Source organism: Clytia hemisphaerica, unplaced genomic scaffold, assembly GCF_902728285.1.
Source record: "Clytia hemisphaerica strain Z4C2 unplaced genomic scaffold, Clytia hemisphaerica genome assembly, whole genome shotgun sequence".
Classification (NCBI taxonomy): Eukaryota; Metazoa; Cnidaria; class Hydrozoa; order Leptothecata; family Clytiidae; genus Clytia; species Clytia hemisphaerica.
In genome coordinates, this window is record NW_027104146.1 from 2,322,710 (window position 1) to 2,340,611 (window position 17,902).

At 37.0% G+C, this 17,902-nt stretch overlaps 1 protein-coding gene across 1 annotated transcript in view; it reads left to right on the plus strand.

The window, feature by feature from the left end:
- Nucleotides 1-17,902, plus strand: part of LOC136813972 (DNA-dependent protein kinase catalytic subunit-like) — a 159,395-nt gene that overhangs the window by 59,210 nt on the left and 82,283 nt on the right. The window lies entirely within an intron of this gene.

Consider the following 17,902-nt stretch of genomic DNA (forward strand, 5'->3'; position numbering starts at 1 on the left):
GTTTAAAAGCAATTTTAAACGGTGTTTTTGTAAAAATCAAGTCAAAAATTTTGACCATAAAAATCGGATAAGAAGGCTTATCAGATATTCTGTTACCCACGTACAAAGATAGTTAGAAAACAACGCCTATGTTGATAACACTTTTTGAGGTTTTTTTCTTTTTGGAACAAAAATCAAGTATCAACTGAAAAAAACTATTTCATTAGATTTTGGCATTCAACGAATTATTTTGTTACGAGATCAGTATTTAGGGTTTTGACTGTTACAGCACAGAGCATGAAGAAAACTACTACTTTGAATTCGACTTTTTACACCAACGAAACATATACAAAAGTATGTATAGCCGTATTAGATGACATAAAAGACGCACCTGATCAAGTCCGAAAAAACCTGGTTATCCCATTTATCGTTTTCGGGGTAATCGGATTCATCCTCAATAGTATTGTTATTTGGGCAATAGTCAAGACAAAAGAGTGGCGAAATCGGTCATCAAAGCTAATTCTAATTATTTCAATTTACGATGGATTAAGTTCTATAGTGACAAACACTTCGTCGGTTATTTATATCGCGTATAGCGAGACGATCTCTTGTGTCGTTAAAATGGCCATCATGACACCTGTCCTGTTTTTCGTATTTTCACTCGCCTATTTCATTACCGTTATAGCCTTTGATCGCCTAATGAGAGTCGCTTTTCTACAGGACTACGAAGCAAAATTTAGGAGGTGGCACTATAACTTGGTAATTGTTATCCATTCATTAGTGTCTATTATGCAGACTGTTTTGTGGGCTATTGGCGCCCTTGGTGGCCCCGGCATGGCGTCAAATTTGACTGCGCCGGGAAACGTCGGCATATACTCGTTGACCATCATAATCTACATTGTTTCCATTACCAGGCTAAAGAAATTAAGGCGATGCAATGAAAGTTTTAATGAGACTAGAAAGCTAACTAAAATGGCGTCCCTGTATGTCATAATATACTTCGTATGCAACTTACCTGTTATGTTGTATAGTTTCCTGATGCGATTTAAAATTGAAAGCTTTGAGCTCTGGCAATTGAGCGTGTTGACCTATCCGATCTATATCGTACCAAATATCAATGGTATTTTCAATGCTATTACTTTCTTGGTAAAAAACAGGAATTGTAGAAACTTATTGTTAACATTTTATCAAAGATTTCGACCTCAAACGCAACAAGTACGCCCCATTGAAAACCAAAGCATTGAGTCGGCGGAATGAGATAATTTAATACTGCATTGTTACAGTTGAGTCTCCAGAACTCAAACCTCTATTACTCGAATGTTTCCTTAACTTGAACAAGTTTTCTGGTCCCTTCACTAAACAGTGACTTTTGATCCAGTCTCTATAACTAAAAAATTCCATAACTCGAACACACAAATTCAAGTTCCCCGTGCGTGTCCGTGTTATAGAAACTCGACTGTAGTAATTAGTTTTTTAAGATTATATATAAATCAATTCGTAAAAATAATATAATTAACATACGGCCGAGCACACACTTTTTTTAGGCATACAGGAAAACTGGGAGCCGGGAGGCGGGAGGCTGAACCGGGAGCCGGGAGTCGGGAGGCTGAAATCGAAAGTGGGAGGCGGGAGGCGGGAGGCGGGAGGCGGGAGGCTGAAAACGAAAGTGGGAGGCGGGAGGCTGAAAGTGGGAGGCGGGAGGCTGAAATTAAAAGTGGGAGGCGGGAGGCTGAAAACGAAAGTGGGAGGCGGGAGGCTGAAAACGAAAGTTGGAGGCGGGAGGGTGAAAACGAAAGTGGGAGGCGGGAGGCTGAAATTGAAAGTGGGAGGCGGAAAACGAATAGACGAAAGGCCGAAAGCAAGAACTAAGTTGCAAAGATAAAGAAAATCTTGTGAAGATAAACAAAGACAACGGTTTAAAAAGCACTCTCACGAGTTCCGTATCGTTTGGTAGTATACGCTTTTTCAATTATAATAAGGAACCTTACGGAGCCTGGAGTATGTAATTGATCTAAACAGTTAGCCTAGCCCATGAGGTCAGTTCACCCGTATATGCAGTAGTGTTTTTTATAAGGAGTTTTAAATTGCGTAATTTTGTATCGGCTCGATAGTACATTGCTAGCGTGCCGGACTCAGAGAGACTTTGGTAGTAGTTCGAGCCGGGGTCAAATTTTCAGTTTTGCAAAAAAATTCTAAGTCGCAAGGCGTTCCAAGCATTTAGCTACATTTCACTCTTGGTGTTTTCAAGTTAGTCTTTAATTATTGGAAATATGAATTAAAAAGGAAAATACTTTCATTTGTCTTTTTTTCTACGCTCAATGTCAATTTTCAGGATAGGACTCGAGGTTTGTTTACATCAGAGGAAACCCCGTTCTATTTAATTGTTTAAAAAATTCCATGACACAGCATTCGAAGAAGTAGAATAATTGGGCTTTCCACAAGTATATTACTTTTTGGTCAGCCCGCTGAGCTTTCAAATCGGCTCTTTCCATCATCCCTTTCCGTTCACGATTCCCCTATATGTATTTTTTTTCTTTTCTAAACGCATCTATCCACAGGGATCAAAAATATTTCAGACCTAATCAAGAAAATTGATTTTTCAAGCACTCCCTGGCTTTATAACGGTCCTCAAGTCTTGAGGTACCGACCATAATTTTCTGAGCTTGAAAACGCCTTCAAAAAGATAAAAACAAAATGTCAAACAGTACTAGGTACTAGGTTTGCGAGGTGACAAGGTATGTTCAAAGCAAAAATCGAAAATCGCCCCTTTGAGAGATAAAATTTTGATGATTTTGGGACCCTTTTGAGAGACTTTTCCTAAATTTAGTTTAAAAGATAAGATAAGATAAGATAAGATAAGATAAGATAAGTCTCTTCTCGTTTTTAAGATATGTACAGTGAATAAAAAACTAAGAACGATTAGCTCATAAATACTAAGCTTTCAGTGTCTGTACTAGACGGACAAGGTCCTCCGCCTACTTTTAAGTGTTAAAAATTGGTTGGCTAGTCAGACAGGCTAATAACGTTTTTTTCTGAAACAAATATTCTTTTGACACTTTTTGTCGGACAAAATCGGTTTCGGAAAAACTGGAGCAAGCTTCTATTGCCTATCGGAATTTTTAGCTGTTGGACTAGAACATGTCGGATGCATGACTTTTTGAAGACTCCCCCCCAGTTTGTGAAATCATCATTCTGACCAGTCTTCCAAGAGAAAAATAAATAAAATCTGTATTTTCAATTAAATAAGACAGGGTATGAATTTTTGCATAGGAAATTGATTTTCTGTGTGTTTCTCAAGGGAATAATAATGACTAATGATTGCTCAAGGGATTTCAGTTATTTTGTATTTTTTGCAAGGGAAATACCTTTTCTTTCAAAAGAAAATCAATAAAGTGCTGTGATTTTCCTTGGACAATACGACACAAATGATTTCCTTTGGAAATTAGCTATAGCAATTGACTTTCCTTGGAAAGTATGTAATGATTAATTTCCTTGAAAAATACGTGAAAATTGATTTTCCTTGGAAAGAACGGAACAAAGGATTTTCCTTGGAAAATACGCAAGAACTAATTTTCCTCAGAAAATACGGACCAGTGATTTTCCTTGGAAAATACGGTCTAGTGATCTTCCTTGGAAAATACGCAATAACTCATTTTCCTTGGATAATACGCGATAACTCATTTTCCTTGGATAATACGCAACAACTAATTTTCCTTGGATAATACGCAATAACTAATTTTCCTTGGATAATACGCAATAACTAATTTTCCTTGGATAATACGCGATAACTAATTTTCCTTGGATAATACGCAATAACTAATTTTCCTTGGATAATACGCAATAACTAATTTTCCTTGAATAATACGCGATAACTAATTTTCCTTGGAAAATACGCAACAACTAATTTTCCTCAGAAAATACGGACCAGTGATTTTCCTTGGAAAATACGGTCTAGTGATCTTCCTTGGAAAATACGCGATAACTAGTTTTCCTTGGAAAATACGCGATAACTAATTTTCCTTGGAAAATACGGGACAACTAGTTTTCCTTGAATTAATTATCTTAATCTTCTTATCTTCTAATATTTCTTATAATTTCGGGCTGACCTTCCAGCACAGCTGGTTTATTTATAAATATAACGAGATTGCTCACGGAAATATCTAACCCGGGCCTGTCAATCATTTTCTAGACCTGTCAATCACTTTTTTGGCAGCATATTCAGTCAGTTTTGCTTTTCTTTTCACTTGTGGTTCTGAAAAAAGTGTTTATAAGATAATAAAAAAAGATGAAAGCCGATTTTTTTGCATTTTTTTTAGTTGAAAGTTTTGGAACATTGGATTTTCAAGAGAAGGGAAAGTCATACTTAGACTCTTGACTCTCCACACGCCAACCAACCTGATCCATTTTGAAATACTATACTTGAATCAAACTGCATTGAGCTGAGGTGACACTCCCGGGGGGTGGGGGTTTACCAATTGACAGTATGTGCGGCAAAAAAATTGGCATTTAGAATAGCACCCTTATAGTGCAGAAAAAAATTCATACCCTTACAATGCATTTTTTCAAATTTTAAACTCTTTTAGAGCAAAAAAAATCAAGATTTTCGAGCAATCAAGATTTTTTGAGCAATAATTTTTCCCATAGATTTGCTGAAATTTCCACCCTTACAGTGCATTTCTGATAAATCGGAAAACATACCCTTAACCGTCGCAGATACCCGTCGCGGCGTCGGTCAATTTGCCTGACTGCCCCCTCCCCCCAATTTGTTTCTTAAAATTTTAACAAAATAGTTTCAAAAATATCAACAAGAGCTCATAAAACCAGAAAAAGTTTGATCAATGTTGACAAAACAGACAAAATAACACAATTTTCGTCGCACCGTATAGGATTCGAACTCTCTAAAACCACTACAGTAGAATTGCCGTTTCATTGACTTATCCACTCGGCCACGCAGGTGATATCAAATGAGGTAAACAATGATTATAATTAAACCTTTATTTTACCATGTTTGTATAATTTTACCAAGGTATTGACTTCTTAAAGAAATGATTTTAGATTATTTCCAACATGCAAGAGCCGATTGCACTAAATATATATAACACTCGAAAACTATCATGTTATATTTTTTTGTAATTAAATCTTGCATCAGCAGTTTCGAAACAAAGCTTGCTATATTTTTATGTAAAATTATTTTTATAAAGAGAAACGCGGCTTCCTAGGAAAACACTTGGTTTCAATAAACATACTATTTGAAATAGTTTTCTTGATGGATTGTGTGTGTTTATAAAAAATAAATGATCTGATTTTTCTTAGCTCTTTGTTACCTATCCCTTGACCAAAAACGTTTGTGCGTGGCCTCATAAATGAGCCTCTCACTTTTGTTTTCAGCCTCCCGCCTCCCACTTTTGTTTTCAGCCTCCCGCCTCCCACTTTCAATTTTAGCATCCCGCCTCCCACTTTCGTTTTCAGCCTCCCGCCTCCCACTTTCGATTTTAGCCTCCCGCCTCCCACTTTCATTTTCAGCCTCCCGCCTCCCACTTTCGATTTTAGCCTCCCGCCTCCCACTTTCGTTTTCAGCCTCCCGCCTCCCGCCTCCCACTTTCGATTTCAGCCTCCCGACTCCCGGCTCCCGGTTCAGCCTCCCGCCTCCCGGCTCCCAGTTTTCCTGTATGCCCTTTTTTTATAAGAATGCTGTTTTTTCATTTCATCATGATTATTGTTAACTTTTTAACTATTCTGTTCAGTTGCCAAATTCCATGATGGTGATATTCTTAGCAACATGAAAAATATTAGCAATCTGATTGGCTAAAAACGCGTACATAAATGCTGTATTTCATATTGTATCGTACAAATACAAGACTGCGCTCAAAAAGGGGTCTGGTAAGCGAGCGATCGTATTCTGTATGCTTTTATGATTAGAAATGTTTGCTTTTTGCTTGCAATTACAAATTATCAAAAGAATGTTTTTTATCTTAATTTTAATGACTGTTCGATTCTTTTCTCGGATGTTTTGATGTTGATTTCGTCTAAATAGAGAAGAAGTAAAAAAGATTGAAGAGAGAGAGAAAAACAAAACAAAGAAAAAAAGACACGAATGGAGAGACAAAATGTAGAAAAGTTTGTTGATATTTTTCAAGTTGGCGATAAACCAGTTATCACACTTTTACTTGTACAATTTAGTATATATTTTTCTCGTTCAGAGTTTTCTATATTTTAGGCTCGGAAAATGACGAAGAATCTGAACACGAAAAATTTATCCCATATTGTACTCGATACCGTGCGATAACTACAGTATTACATATTGTTGATTTTTTGGCCAATTTCATCATGAATACACGCTTTTTTCATAAGATGCTGCAAATCCATCCATATCATGGATATTCTTAACTATTTTGGGAAAATAATCCTAAAATATTCTTACAGCATTCTTATAAGTTAGGATCCTAATTTGAACTAGATTTAACATTTAGTACAAACGTCTCAAGCATAAAATGGAATTTTTGTGAAAGGAGTGAGCCTTAATTTAACAATTTATAATCGAAAGTGGCTCTAAAATGGCATTCTTACCTTGAGTAGCAAAATTCCACGATGGTGATATTCTTAGATATTTATAATGCAGTTGACCTAAAACACCAAAATAGAAAAATCAGTCCCTCGTAGGGTGCCTTTTTTTGGAAAATTTGGGGAAAAAGTAGAAAATTCGAGAAAAAAGTAGAAAATTTGAGAAAATTTTGGAATTTCAGTCCCATTCAGGGTCACTTTTTTCGCAAATTTCGATTCCCACGTAGGGTCCATTTTTCGAACCTCAGCGGAGCACCCCCGTCGGTAGTACCCCCCCCCCGGGTGTATTGTTGTAGCTTTTTGGTCAAATTTCTTTTGTTACAAACAAAAGGCAAGTTGCGATTTGCATACTTTTTGATCACGTCACCAAATTCTCCTCTTGAGATTAGTCTATTTTCCAATCACATGATCAAAAAGTTTGCAAAATAAATCGATTTTGGTACGTAAGCTCCATCTTTTAACCAATAAAACGAGACAAAAGCCTTCCAGACCAGTGTTTTTATAATGACTATGGTTCAAGTTAAGTTGAAATTTAGGTCAAGAAATAAGTAATACCGTAGTTATCACACGATACAGAGTACAATATGGGATATATTTTTCGAGTTCGGATTTTTCGTCATATTTCCCGAGCTTTTTGTGATTTGATACCAGACCTTTGAACGCTGTCTTGTATTTGTATGGTACAATATGAAATTTTTTAGCCAATCAGATTGCTTATATTTTTCATGTTGATGATAAAGATGCTGAAAGCTTTTCTGTCCTCTATTTATTGGATGGCAATAAAAAAGCAATCTTTAGGGCTGTGGTAACTTTTAGACTTCACTTAACCGAAATGCAATTATGTTTTTTCTCAAAGGGTTAAAAATAATTCCTATTTAATAAGAGGCCTGGTTCTAAGCAAAGAAAGTTGAGTTAAGGGGCAAAAGAATAATTATCGGGTTAAAGGGATCGAAATTGTAAATCCCCTGTCTAGCCAAAACCTTTTTCCCCGATAAGGTATACACGTTTTTTTATTAGAACCCAGTTTATAAGAACATGCAGGCTGAAATTCATCGAAAAATTAAGAACATCGTAAGAACATGCCCAGCCTCAGTTTGGAAAAAAATGACAAGAAACTACAATTTTTCCTCTTTTCGGGACAAGCTGGAGTTTTTACAAGATAGAGAAATGCTGAATTTTGCAGAACAGGATCAATTCATCCTTTCTTTCTACAATGTTTAAAATTACAAAGTTACAGTCATTGAAATACTGAATATATCGAAATTCTATCAAAAACAATTACAACACCATACTCAAGTCCCAAAGTCCCGAATTGAAATACATCAACTTTCTGAAAATTTTTTACACCAACCCATTGTCCCGAGGTCCCGAAGTCCCGAATTGAAATACATCAACTTTCTGAAAAAATATTACACCAACCCAAAATCCCGAGGTCCCGAAGTCCCGAATAGCAAAATATCGAAAGTCTTTTTAAAAGAATATCACACCATACCTAAGTCCCGAAGTCCCGAATTGAAATACATCAACTTTCTGAAAAAATTTTACACCAACCAAAGTCCCGAAATCCCGAATAGCAAAATATCGAAAATCTGTTTAAAAGAATCACATCTTACCTAAGTCCCGAAGTCCCGAAGTCCCGAATTGAAATACATCAACTTTCTGAAAAAAATATTACACCAACCCAAAGTCCCGAGGTCCCGAAGTCCCGAATAGCAAACTATCGAAAATCTATTAAAAAAATCACAGCATATAACTTTGTCCCGAAGTCCCGAATTGAAATATATCAACTTTCTGAAAAAAATTTTACACCAACCGAAGTCCCGAAATCCCGAATAGCAAAATATCGAAAATCTGTTTAAAAGAATCACATCTTACCTAAGTCCCCTAAAGTCCCCCTCCCAACAACCTTTCTGAAAAAAATTTACACCAACCCAAAGTCCTCGGTCCCGAAGTCCCGAAGTCCCGAATAGCAAACTATCGAAAATCTATTAAAAAAAATCACAGCATATAACTTTGTCCCGAAGTCCCGAAGTCCCGAATTGAATATATCAACTTTCTGAAAAAAATATTACACCAACCCAAAGTCCCGAAGTCCCGAATTGAAATATATCAACTTTCTGAAAAAAATATTACACCAACCCAAAGTCCCGAGGTCCCGAAGTCCTGAATAGCAAATTATCGAAAATCTGGTTAAAAAAATCACACCATACCTATGTCCCGAGGTCCCGAAGTCCCGAATTGAAATAAATCAAATTCTATCAAAAAAAATTACATCAACCTAAAGTCCCGAGGTCCCGAAGTCCCGAATTTCATTAAATCAAATTCTATCAAAAAAATTACACAAACTTAATGTCCCGAGGTCCCGAAGTCCCGAAGTCCCGAATTGAAGTATATCAAATTTCTGAGAGAGAAAGTTTCCACCCATGCCTCTTCTTAATTGATTTTTACCCCTACTCTTTTCATACTTTACATCCATCTCCTCACCCCCTTTCTCACCCTCGCTTTGCATCTATCTCACCCCTGTCTTCATGTATATCTCTGTCCCCTCTTTACGCGTCATCTCACCCTTATCTCGTGTTTCATCAATTATTTTTCCAAGCCCCTCTTTTTGCTTGAGTTTCATCCCACCCGTTTTCTTCTTTTAGTGTGGTCGTGTTTTCAAGTTGGCGATAAACCAGTTATCACACTTTTACTTGTACAATTTAGTATATATTTTTCTCGTTCAGAGTTTTCTATATTTTAGGCTCGGAAAATGACGAAGAATCTGAACACGAAAAATTTATCCCATATTGTACTCGATACCGTGCGATAACTACAGTATTACATATTGTTGATTTTTTGGCCAATTTCATCATGAATACACGCTTTTTTCATAAGATGCTGCAAATCCATCCATATCATGGATATTCTTAACTATTTTGGGAAAATAATCCTAAAATATTCTTACAGCATTCTTATAAGTTAGGATCCTAATTTGAACTAGATTTAACATTTAGTACAAACGTCTCAAGCATAAAATGGAATTTTTGTGAAAGGAGTGAGCCTTAATTTAACAATTTATAATCGAAAGTGGCTCTAAAATGGCATTCTTACCTTGAGTAGCAAAATTCCACGATGGTGATATTCTTAGATATTTATAATGCAGTTGACCTAAAACACCAAAATAGAAAAATCAGTCCCTCGTAGGGTGCCTTTTTTTGGAAAATTTGGGGAAAAAGTAGAAAATTCGAGAAAAAAGTAGAAAATTTGAGAAAATTTTGGAATTTCAGTCCCATTCAGGGTCACTTTTTTCGCAAATTTCGATTCCCACGTAGGGTCCATTTTTCGAACCTCAGCGGAGCACCCCCGTCGGTAGTACCCCCCCCCCCGGGTGTATTGTTGTAGCTTTTTGGTCAAATTTCTTTTGTTACAAACAAAAGGCAAGTTGCGATTTGCATACTTTTTGATCACGTCACCAAATTCTCCTCTTGAGATTAGTCTATTTTCCAATCACATGATCAAAAAGTTTGCAAAATAAATCGATTTTGGTACGTAAGCTCCATCTTTTAACCAATAAAACGAGACAAAAGCCTTCCAGACCAGTGTTTTTATAATGACTATGGTTCAAGTTAAGTTGAAATTTAGGTCAAGAAATAAGTAATACCGTAGTTATCACACGATACAGAGTACAATATGGGATATATTTTTCGAGTTCGGATTTTTCGTCATATTTCCCGAGCTTTTTGTGATTTGATACCAGACCTTTGAACGCTGTCTTGTATTTGTATGGTACAATATGAAATTTTTTAGCCAATCAGATTGCTTATATTTTTCATGTTGATGATAAAGATGCTGAAAGCTTTTCTGTCCTCTATTTATTGGATGGCAATAAAAAAGCAATCTTTAGGGCTGTGGTAACTTTTAGACTTCACTTAACCGAAATGCAATTTTTTTTTTCTCAAAGGGTTAAAAATTAACTTGGAAACATTTTCCTATTTAATAAGAGGCCTGGTTCTAAGCAAAGAAAGTTGAGTTAAGGGGCAAAAGAATAATTATCGGGTTAAAGTGATCGAAATCTGTAAATCCCCAAAACCTTTTTCCCCGATAAGGTATACACGTTTTTTTTTATTAGAACCCAGTTTATAAGAACATACAGGCTGAAATTCATCGAAAAATTAAGAACATCGTAAGAACATGCCCAGCCTCAGTTTGGAAAAAAATGACAAGAAACTACAATTTTTCCTCTTTTCGGGACAAGCTGGAGTTTTTACAAGATAGAGAAATGCTGAATTTTGCAGAACAGGATCAATTCATCCTTTCTTTCTACAATGTTTAAAATTACAAAGTTACAGTCATTGGAATACTGAATATATCGAAATTCTATCAAAAACAATTACACCATACTCAAGTCCCAAAGTCCCGAGTTGAAATACTTCAACATTCTGAAAAATTTTTACACCAACCCGTTGTCCCGAAGTCCCGAATTGCAAAATATTGAAAATCTGTTTAAAAAATCACACCATACCTATGTCCCGGGGTCCCGAAGTCCCGAATAGCAAAATATCGAAAATCTGTTTTAAAAAATCATACCATGCCTAGGTCCCGAAGTCCCGAAGTCCCGAATTGAAATACATCAACTTTCTGAAAAAAAATTTACACCAACCAAAAGTCCCGAGGTCCCGAAATCCCGAATAGCAAAATATCGAAAATCTGTTTAACAAAATCACATCATACCTATAAGTCCCGAAGTCCCGAAGTCCCGTATTGAAATACATCAACTTTCTGAAAAAAATATTACACCAACCCAAAGTCCCGAGGTCCCGAAGTCCCGAATAGCAAAATATCGAAAATCTATTAAAAAAAATCACAGCATATACATATGTCCCGAAAGTAAGTAAGTAAGTAATAGTTTATTTCATGTTGACGAAAAGGTAGCAACAAAGGCTAATAAAAGTCAACGCTACTTTACAATTAAAAAAGACTAATGTTTTTTTGGCAGCTCATCGTCGCTGCTACTGAGGCTAGATATTGACAGCTTTTGGTTGGCAAAGTTTTTGTTTGTTTTATAAAGTGAAGGTTATCTGTTCTGGGACTTCCTCTCACACGCCAAATGAAATCACCATCACATTCGGAGTTCCATTTTTTAGCTTTTTCGCTCTCTTTGATTTTTCTTCTTTCATTGATGGTGAAATCATCAGTGATGCTTAGATGATATCCAAACTTTTTTAAGGCTTTAAGGTTGCTCATGATTCTTTCTTTTTCTTCTTCACTTTGCAAGGTCACCTTTATCGGACGATTTTTCTTCGGCCCATTTTCATGTTCGAACCCAATACGATGTTGATGCGTTGGTTTGATGTCGCGGATGCCGATATCTTTGAGCAGATCCTCAATTTCCTTTTTGTCCTCTTCTTGATCTTCTTCTTTCGTGTCTTCAGCTTGTTCACAGAGTCCATGAATTATGATGTTTTTTCTTCTTGATTCGATGTCTCGTTTTTCTCTCCTCTCCTCTTCTTTTTGTTCCGCAACAACAGATTTAAGATTTTCCTTGTGTGCTTTGGTTATATCAGCGTAGGTTTTACGGGATGACTCTTTCATAAAATCTTTTGTCTGTTGTATCTCTTCTTTTATCATTTTCCATGTTTTGGCTTCTAGGTCGCTCATCTTTTGTGTTAGCATTGTTTCGATGTCGTTGTTGATGACGTTCTCGGTTTTTGGTCAGTTGTTTTTTGAGTTTTTTGATTTCGTCGTCTTTTTTAGCAATCTGCTCTTGCATCATATGTTACTTGTTTTCTCCGATTTTACTTCTCAAGGATCTCGTTATTCGCACACAATTGTGACATACATATTGATTATTGTACGTGTTAGCGAATATTTGCAGTTGGTAAAGTGGCAATTGTGTGCATTCGTAATGTACCATACGTTGGCAGCTACGGCATTTGAGTCGATTTTGATCTTCATCATCAATACACTTAACAAGGGTGCATGTTGCAGTTGTGTTTGCTGCTTCAATTGGTGGGTCTTGGGTGTTTTTATCGCGATTTTTGTTCATATTTAGCGAATTTCGATGCTTCTTTGAATTGAATTGAATTGAATATATTTTCGCTGCAACACAGCAGGATAACCCCTTACAAAAAAAAAATAGATTTCTCTAATACAATGGGGAACCTAGAAGAAACTGAAAAATTATTACAGAACTAAAGAACAAATGAATAAACGATTATCAAAATATTAATAGTGACACAAAATAATGAATATAAGAAATATTTTTACTTTTATTTTATGAAAATTTGAGTTTCCACCATTTTTTTGAAAGCGATGCAGAACACGTCTTGACTATTTGACGTCAAATAAAAAACTGAAGTCCCGAAGTCCCAAAGTCCCGAATTGAAATATATCAAATTTCTGAGAGAGAAAGTTTCCACCCATGCCTCTTCTTAATTGATTTTTACCCCTACTCTTTTCATACTTTACATCCATCTCACCCCCTTTCTCACCCTCCCTTTGCATCTATCTCACCCCTGTCTTCATGTATATCTCTGAGTTCTGTCGAACCTTTTCGGGGAAACTTATGATTCAGACCATCCCGAAACATCATACTTGCTGGTAGAATTCCTGTGGCTGGATGAGGCGTTTGACGATACGTTTTTAAGGCTTCTCTTTAAGGCCTTCGATTCATTTCTACTTGTATGTCTGTCAATCTTCATTGTCTTGCCAATGGTCTTCATAAATGTTTCTGCAGGGTTTTGGCTTGGAAAGTGTGGAGTGGAGAACCTGGCTGCAGTGCCATGACTTTCATTGAACTCTTTCATTTTCTTACTGTTGAACGGTGGTCCATTGTCTGAGATTTGGTTCTCCGGATAACCGTACTCATCATATATTTCCTCTAATGCTGGGATTACTCTTTCCGCTTTAGTGGATGCTACCAATTTTGCTGCCGGGTATCTAGATCCCAGGTCTTGTACCACGATTACGTGTTTTGATGAGGGCATAGGACCAAATAGGTCTACTGCTACTGTCTCCCAGACTTAAGTTGGGGCCTTATGACTTACAATTGGTTCTTTTGTCTTCTTGTCCACAAAGATTGCACACTTTTTGCATTGTGTCACAAAGTTTTTCACTTTTTCAAACATACCATGAAAAAAGAAGTGGAATCTTAGTCTTCTCTCAATGCCACTTTGACCTGGATGTGAGCCTCTGTGTGCTAATTCAATTGCTAATTGCTGTAGAGCCTCAGGCAAGACGATTCTATCGTCCTTGAATATAATGCCATTGGCAACAATAGTTAGTTCCGGAAGAATCGGACCAAATTTCTTGACCTCATTTGAGGCGCTTTGCGGAATCTTTGAGTAGCCTTTCTTCAAGTAATCTTGTATTTTACTTGTTTTATCTGTGGTGTGTATTGCTATGTTAGCAAGGGTGATGTGATCAATTATTTGAGTTATGTGGAGCGTATAGAGTAGATTGTTGATTTCATTGCATTCCTTTCTTTGTTTCATTTGTATACTGGAGATGTTCCTAGCATGTCTGCTCATGTAGTCTACTTGATTTAGTGAGCCTTTTTGGAATTCAACTATGAAGGGAATGTCTTGGTGATTTAATTTTATTCGTCTTGTCCTGATTGAGCCATTGCGACGACTGTTGAATATGTGTACCAAGGGCTTATGATCTGTGATCACCTTGATAAGAGTAGGTGATCCTACAACATATTCGCGGAATCTTCGCAAGCCAAAATCAAGATTGGCAGCTTCTAAGTCTAGCTGAGGACAGTTACTTTCTGAGGTATTTGTCGCTCTTGAGGCCACTTCTATTGGCTTAGCTTCTTCTAGAGTTGGTCCCTGTGCGAGTATTGTTCCGAGGCCTGTTTTGTGGTCATCAACAATGATGAAGGTATTTGCGTCTGGGTCGAAATAACGTAGTAAAATATCCTCTCGAAATGCTTCTATTAAGGAATAAAAAGCTAATTGTTGTGCCTCTTTTCCCATTTGAATCGTTTACCTTTCTTCGTAAGTTCCCTGAGGGTTGAGGCTTTTTGTTTGAATCCTTGAATGAAATCAGAATTGCTTTGCATCATGCAGAGAAAACTGCTCAACTCCTCTTTATTTTCGGGAGTGGTCATGTGATTCAAGGCCTCAACCTTCTCAGGATCAGGACGAATGCCTGCTGCTGAGATGATAAGTCCCCAGAACTTAATTTCCTTTGCCCCAAATTTACATTTTTCTTTGTTGAGTGTCAATCCCCTCTCTAGTAAGATAGACAGTACTTCTTCAGTTACTTTGACATGGGATGATTCATCTTTTGTAGCAACAATAATATCGTCATGAATGACATGAACTTCTGGAAGGTTTGCAAATAGTGGTTGTAGGACTGCGCTCAGTTCTCCTTGTGATGGTTTTAAGCCCATTACCAATCTTTTATATCGATAGAGTTTGCCACTAGCGTGAAAAATAGTTAGATTCCTTGCCTCTTCTGCGATTTCCAATTGCCAGAAGGCAGACTTTAAATCAATCTTTGAAAATACCTTCTTACCGGAAAGTTGCGCTTTTATGTCTTCAGGCCTAGGGATTGGATAGTTTGACAACAGTAACGCTTTATTCAAGTTCTTAGCATAAAGAGTGATTCTTATGTTTCCGTTGTCTTTTGGTGCTATCACAATGTTCGAGATCCAAGGGGTTTGCTGGCCAGCAGGGAGTTCTTCAATTACATTCTGGCTTACCATATCAGTAATTGTTTCCTCTATCCGGCTTTTCAGATGATATGGGATACGTCTTGGAGGTTCCGCTACTGGCTTAATGGATGTGTCATAGGGGAGTTTGATAGTATGGTTTTTCAACTTACCGATTCCTTTGAATAGTGGTGCTTTTGATCCGATTATGTCTTGTAGATTCTTTTTCAGTCTTTCATCTGACAGCTCAATCATTCTTATCGGCATTAGAACTTTTGGTGTTGCATTAAATTTGACAATGCCCAATTGAGAGGCTTTTATACCCGATAGTATGGATTCACAGGCTTCTTCTATAATGTATCATTGTACAGGGATTGTTCTATCTCCAAAAGATACACTGCAAGTACTAACACCGATTGCAGGGATCGATCGCTCTTGTAGGGTTTAATCTTGAGGTTCGTTTTCGTCATTCTATTAGCAATATTCCATTTTTTGGCGGTGCCCAGACTACATACTGATATTCTTGCCCCTGTGTCAGCCAGGACTGTATCCAAGTGATTGTTAATCAGTAATTCTGTTGTAAAGTCCTCAGTGGACTCATTGTTATTGCTTATCCTGAAGAGATTAACATTGTAGATTGTGTTTTCCTCTTCTTCTAGTGTTGATTCTTCAGTTAGTTCGTTCACTGGTTTGTATTTGGTTGAACTCCTGGATACTTTAGCGTAATGGCCGGTTCTGTCACATTTGCTGCAAACAGATTTTTTAGCTGGGCATTCCTTGGCATGTACTAATATATCTTGTTTTTTTCCAACTATCCCACAAAAGAAACATGTTGTTTGCTTGTTTTTATTTGATGGTGGAGCTGGAGGTCGTCTATTAGTGTTAGGATTCTTTCTGGAATATTTCCCATATACTTTGTTGATCTTGCCTTCACCACTGATCTCTGAGGCGCTTTTGGCAGCGCTTTTTAGTCGCATGCCTTCTTTTCTCAGTGAGGCAAGGTCCCACGAGTTTTTTAATGCTTCTTCCCTGATCTCTTCGCTTGATGTCCCAATAATTGTTTGGTCTCGGACTGCGATTGTCAGAGCTGTACAATTTTGATTATCACATGTGAATTTGCAGTGTTTTGCTTCTTTCTCGACTCGGTTGCAGAAGGCTATGAACGTTTCTTCCTTTTCCTGGCATAGAGACCGGAATTGAAAGTGCTTCAAAGTCAGATTTTCAGTTGGTTTGTAGTACTATTATATCGCCTCTTTGAACAGTTGCCAAGTGGCTTCTTTTCGGGCTTTTTCAGTGGGTGATGCCATTGTCCAATCGCTGACAAGTCTTTGTAATGAGTATATACCCAGAAATTTAGCGACCATATCCTTTGATTTCCATTGGTCGATGATGACGTCGTATTCTGTCATCGTTGGATTTATGTTGTTGTTTCCAAACTTCCATCTTTGAATGGCAGAATCCAACGAGACTTTGGGCGGATCCGGGTACATGGCTGCGTATCTTAGCTCATAGTCTTGACTGAATTCCACAAATGACTTCAGTGTATGATCCGGATGGCGGTCAGGGTCAAAGAACAATTGAGGTGAGGCACTGGTGGAACTCATACCAGACCAGATTAGAAACCTGGTAGTTCACTAATTTGTGAAAGCTGCGAGTTATTATGCTTATATTATTCAGACCAGATGGATAGATCTGGTAGTTCATCTACTGGTGAAAGCTGAATGAGTATGAATATAATATATTATCGTTAAGGAAGGGTTTTCAACTTACCGTGCGTGATTTTGTGTTTTTGAGCAATTCAAGGATTTTATGTATTACAGACAGACCAGACAATATGTTTTGTCTGGTGGTTCACCAATGATTTAGTGAAAGCTGAAACAGGTATACACAAGTGAGGTGTGACTTACAATTAGTGTAAATATGGTTTGTGTACCAAGTAAAGATACAAACCGAACAAGAATTATGACTTGCTACAAAGGTAGTGTTGATGCATTATCACTTCATTTCATCCCAGCCAGAACAAAATGTTTTTATCTTCGTCGCCAAGAATAATATGTCATATGTTAATGTATTTATTTGTTGTGTATTATATTAATTGACCCTGACTCTAAAGTAGAAATAAAGTATATTAAAAGTACATTAGGATGAATTTTAAGGCAACTTTTAATTGGAGTGCGAAAGGTTGGGTAAAGCAAAACAACGAAAAATAACGAGTCTGTTAAATGATGCGCCCACGCGCCTTACGTGCCTGAATTTTTTTTCGAGAGGGGGGGTCATTTCAAAAGCGTACGTACGCGAAGGGGAGTGGTAATGCCAAAGCGTACGAGAGCGTACAAGGGGGGAGGGGGTGGTCAGTTTTCACCGATTTTGAGCGTACGTACTTTTTGAATGGTCCCCTACAAAGATCTTTGAGTTGTCTTTAAATTTTACTGGGATACCAGATAAATTATGATGTTATCTTATATGTTATTATTTTGACAGTCATTGTACTGTTCTTTTAGGTGTTTTATGGACTACTTTTTATTATCAATAGCGCCTCTGTAAAGATAATTGAAAAAAGTGTTACGAGTCTAAACTTTATTTTGTTGAATATTTTACTTCTTGGACCTCAATCAAACCCTGAATTTATATTGTATGATTTTCTTCATGGATTTTTCGAATGAAAATATTCTAGTAGGAGTTTCATTTATGAAATTTATGTTCAATTTTGTCCGATTATCT